At 41.9% G+C, this 5,414-nt stretch overlaps 1 non-coding gene across 1 annotated transcript; it reads right to left on the bottom strand.

Annotated features, from left to right (window-relative positions):
- Positions 1-248: 248 nt before the first annotated feature.
- LOC141680691 (small nucleolar RNA R71) lies at positions 249-355 on the bottom strand. Its single transcript, XR_012558389.1, has one exon. It is a non-coding gene; the product is annotated as a small nucleolar RNA R71 (small nucleolar RNA).
- Positions 356-5,414: the final 5,059 nt, after the last annotated feature.

The following is a 5,414-nucleotide window of genomic DNA, read 5'->3' on the forward strand; positions in this document are numbered from 1 at the left end:
CTTCAGTCCAGTTTGGGGGTTCTCCAACGGAAGATCCCAATACACACATTAGGGATTTCATTGCAATATGCGACACCTTCAAGTTCAACGGTGTTTCTGAAGATGCTGTGAAGCTGAGACTGTTCCCATTCTCTCTGAAGGACAAGGCTAAGAGCTGGTTACACTCTCTACCAGCTGGTTCGATTACTACTTGGGAAGATCTTGCTCAGACGTTTCTTACTAAATTCTTCCCTATGGCGAAGACAGCTGCACTCAGGAATGCTATTACTCAATTTGCGCAGCAAACGGGAGAATCGCTAAGTGAAGCTTGGGAGCACTACAAGGAGATGCTTAGGAAGTGTCCTCATCATGGAATTCCTGATTGGATGATCATCACTTGTTTTTACAATGGGTTGGGAGCACAGTCCAGACCCATGCTCGATGCAGCATCAGGCGGAGCATTATGGGCAAAGAGCTATAAGGAAGCTTATGATCTAATTGAACTGATGGCTGCTAATGAATATCAGTATCCAACCCAGAGATATCCACAGGGCAAGGTAGCAGGAGTTCTTGAAGTGGATACAGCTACGGCTATCACTGCTCAACTAAAGGCGTTGTCTATGAAGATCGATTCTCTGGCTAACTATGGTGTTAAGCAGATAATTAGTGTTTGTGAGCTGTGTGCAGGTCCGCATGCGACAGAATAATGCGCTATATCTAGCGACTCAGCTCAGTTTGTGAGCAACTTTCAGAGATCGCAACAACCAGTTCCAGACACTTATCATCCTGACAACTGGAATCATCCTAACTTCAGCGGGAGCAACAATCAGAATGTGATGCAACAGCCATTCCAGCCATTTGGAAATAAGCTGTTCAACTCTCTTGGTTTTCAGCAACAACTCCAACTTCAACAACAAACTAATGATGCAGGTCTATCTTCAAATGAAAAATCTGAATTGGAGGAGTTGAGGCTTATGTGCAAAAACCAGGCTCTTATATGCCAAAGCCAGGCTGTTTCTATCCAGAATCTGGAGAACCAAATAGGGCAAATTGCTAATGCCTTATTAAATCGACCACCAGGAACGCTTCCTAGTGATACAGAAGCCAATCCAGGTGTTATAAATAAAAAGCTAAGGTTATTACTTGCTGTATTTATTACTAAGATTCGGGAGCTCAAGGCCTTTAATGGCTGCTCTCGTGTTTCGTAGCTTAATTCTGCCTTTACGAGATGCCTACGTATCTCTGTGAGTTAGAGAATCAAGCCAAAAAACATAGTTCTGATTTGTGGGGTGAGACCCCTTATATAGATGTTGGTGGTCCTTGAATTGGACTTGGTATAGGAGACTTGGTGGGCAAGTCTCATAATTAGAATGGACTTTGGAGTCCTAGATAGTAGGAAACTGATTCCTTATCCTTTTAGGTCCCCTTGAGGCTTATCTATAAGGATTTATATCCTTATCAGGACTCTTCTCAACAGCTGATTTTTCCCTTATTAATTAATTACGAAATTAATTAATAATCAGGGCTTTTGGGCCTTTTTTATTCGACTAGACCTGATCTGGTCCATCAGGCTTAACCTTCCTGGTCTGAATATCAAACACCTTCTTATTGGGTCCAGCAGCCCATTATCAGGATTTATTTATCCCTATCAATTTCCCCCCAACTTTTGGGAAACATTGATTATGTTTCGCAGAAGTTAAGTCTATTCATTCCCTTACAGGGTTTCGTTCTTGCGTAAAGTGTGGAGCGACCTACACGTTTACAACGAATTTTTCCTTTTAGGAATTATTTTGATTTCTAGGAATTTTTCCCTTATTTCCGGGATTTTTCCCTAATTTCTGGAATTTTCCCTAATTTTTCTGGGATTTTTCCTTATTTTCCTGGGATTTATCCTTAATTTCTGGATTTTTCCCTTAATTTCTGGATTTTTCCCTTAATTTCTGGGATTTATCCTTAATTTCTGGATTTTTCCCTTAATTTCTGGATTTTTCCCTTAATTTCTGGGATTTATCCTTAATTTCTGGGATTTATCCTTAATTTCTGGATTTTTCCTTAATTTCTGGGATTTATCCTGGATTTATTCCTTATTTCTGAAAATATTAACATTTTTCAGAAACTATTTAAGGAATTTCCTTATTTTTTTGTAATTTTCCAGGATTTTTTCTTCCCTTTTTCTTCCTTTTTTCTCTCTTTTTTTTTTTTTTTTTTTTTTTTTTACAATTTTCGACCAGGAATCCATTCGACCAGGATCCTGGTCGAATTAGCCCCTGCTGTGCCTTGGTCGAAGGATTTTCGAGGAGATTCCATTCGAGCAAGAATCCTGGTCGAATTTCGGCCAGGATTTCTCCCCTTTTTTTTTTTTTTTTTTTTAAAATATTTCGACCAGGAATTTTTTTTCAACTTCGGTTAAGATTTTCGGTCAGGATCTCCATTTTTTGACCGAATTAACCATCATCTCTTGCCTTGGTCGAAGCTATTTCGAGCTGGATCATTTCGACCAAGATTTTATCTTGTTCCCTGGTCGAAAGGATCAAGGAACAAGGTCGAACATTATTCTGGCATTTCGGTCAAAAAACAATCATTTTCGACCAAGATTTTTGGTCAGAATTAATTTCTTGACCGAATTAGCTTCTTTTATCAGCCCTGGTCGAGGGAAATTCGACCTCAGACCATTCGACCAGGATTTCTCTGTGTTTTCTATTCGAAAGGGTCAAGAATATATACATATATTTTTTTGTATATACTTGGATTTAAGCTCTTAATTCTGGGCTAAGACTTGGGCCCATTTTAACTGGGCCTATTTTCTTATTTGGCCTACCCTTTTTTCTGGGCTTCAATAGAAAAACCTTGGGCCCATTTTTCTTGATCCAACTAGGTTTTTGCAATTGGCCCATTGTTTTAACTGGGCTCCCTTTCCACTCTTTTTTCTTAAATATCATTTGGGCCTCAAACAGGGCTTTTTAAACACTTGGGCCCTTAACCGGGCTTGATTTTTTCTAAAATTAGGCCCTTTTCTGAGATGGGCTTTTATTTTCTAAGCCCAAATTCCAAATCCTTCTAGGGTTTTTCTGGATTCTTCCAGATTCTTCAAAAACTCAAGTTTTCTTCTGATTTTTGCTAGAATTCTCTTAAATTTTCCAGGAACTTCCTGGATAATTCCAGAACCTTCTAAATTTTGGGCCCAAATGGGCTTTTTTAAGGCCCATTATCCCCCTTCCTTGGCTATATAAAGGTGGGGTGAGAGTTTGATTTCTCCACACCTCTCATTTCACCTCTCTACTCATTCTACAACTTCTCCTCATCTTCCTCCAACTTTCTAACCTTTCCTCTCTCAAATCCCCTCCTTTAGTTTTCCAACCTCTCCTTCCTAGCTTTACTAATGGCTGACAAGAGTTCTGAGAGGGCGGCCAAGATAGCCTCGGCTTCAAAATGAGGTAAGGATATCGAGATCCGTTCTTCATATATGTCTTTAATTGATATGATTAACACTAGGGGGGATGAATATCCCTCCACTGCACATCTCGACTCTTTTAATCATTGTAATACTTGGCACAACATAGATTTCAATAAACTAAATGCTCGTTATAACGTCCTTCCTCCCCTTAGATTAGTTCCAGTCTCTGGTGGTGATCGTACTTGCCACTGGAGACCCGATACTCTCTTCATTTACACAGATGCCCTTAATGCTGGGCTTAGGTTTCCTTTTCACCCCTTTATTCCTCATCTTTTGGCTGATTTACAAATCAACCCGTGTCAGCTTCCTCCAAACGCCTGGAGGAACATTCTATGTTTTATGGTCTGCTGTCTTAGGGAGGGCTTTCCTCTTTCTGTAGCTGTTTTTAGGAAAGTCTTTCAGTGTTACAATAGTTCTTCCAGCATCTGCGGCTGGGTCTATGTCAAGCAAAGGCCCAAAAGCAAACATATCTTTAACAGTGCCTCTATTCCTGATAATAATCAAAATTGGAGGAATAGTTTCGTCGGGTTACGTTGGGAGAATGGTGACTGGGGCACACTTTTTCGATCTTCCTTTGGGAAGGTCAGTGATGGTAGCCTCAAATCCATTCACTTAACTCCTGAAGAAACTATTATTTATAATGGGCTTACTCAGGATGATGGCACGACCACCAGCTGGACTCTCTTAGAGGAGTTTTCCCTGATTCATGTGGGACTATCCTCTGTTTCTCAACAGGGTATTTTTCTTCCCTTCTCAATTTTACTTAATTTCATGCATTATTAACTTCACTTATTTTGTCCTTTGCTTTGTTTCAGCTGCTAAGGAGATTAACGAGGACAATGTTCCTTTGGTTGAGGAAACAGCTAGGATGAAGAAAGCTCGGCTCGCAGGCCTAGACACCCGGGGAAAGGCCATGGAGCCTATCTTTTTGAAGAAGCAGAAAGAGCCTAGAGGGGAGGCTTCAACTGAAGGAGCTGGGGGCCATAGTGCTCCTATTACTGCTGCTGCCCCTACTGCTGCTGCCACAGGAGCCTTCCAGCCTCTCTGGGGATTCCGCCGAGGGGACACCGTGGTTGGTTCCACGAAACATGCTTGGGATTGGTCCTACCATAGCGTGACTCCAAAGGACTTTACTGATGTGGTGGCCACCCCTGACCTTGAGAGGATTAAGCTCATGGGAGCCCAATCTCTGGCTTCGGTATGCCTTCTCTCTTTTAAATTTATCTTTCATTCTTGTAGCATTTTCTTGCCTTATACTTCGTTGGTTGCTTTGTTTCAGTCTAACGCCTATTTTCAAGGTGCCGTGAGGCAAGCCGAATCATGGAAGCGGGCTTCTGATAAGGCCGATAATGCCCTCAGGAGGCAACAGAAGAAGTATGCTACCCTGGAGAAGAAGCTCAAGCGCAAGGAGGAAGAACTCGGAGAGTCTAACGCCGAGCTGGTGGTACTTCGGGCGGAGAAGGATAAAGCTATAGATAACTATCTGGACTCGGAGGAGTTTGCCCAATCTATGAGGATTAGGGATGATTCAGTCTTTCCCGAGTTTTTTAGGACTGGTTGGGACACGGCCCTTGGGACCGTGAACGAGGCTTGTCCTGATATTAACCCGGCGGACTATATCTGCCCTGATGACGAGGCTTTGCTACAGAGGTTTCGTACCCGAGTAGTTGTCTCAGACCATGTTCCTCAGGATCCACTCCTTCCTCCTCCCGAGTCTTCTTCCAGACCTGCTGAGGACGACAGCTCTTCCTCCTCCTCCGAGACGACAGAGACATCCAGCGAGAGTGGAGAGGACGATGATATGGATGCCGAGGGTACTTCAGCTCCTTAGAGCTTTTTCAGCCCTGCGTGGCTTTTTTTATTTTCGAGACTTTATTTATCAAACTTTTGTAACATCTATCAGATCTATTTCATTTATCACCTTTTATGCTTGCATCCATGCATTTGATTTTTATTTGTTAGGCCACAAACATACTTTGAA

The sequence above is a fragment of the Apium graveolens genome, chromosome 1 (assembly GCF_009905375.1).
Source record: "Apium graveolens cultivar Ventura chromosome 1, ASM990537v1, whole genome shotgun sequence".
Classification (NCBI taxonomy): domain Eukaryota; kingdom Viridiplantae; phylum Streptophyta; class Magnoliopsida; order Apiales; family Apiaceae; genus Apium; species Apium graveolens.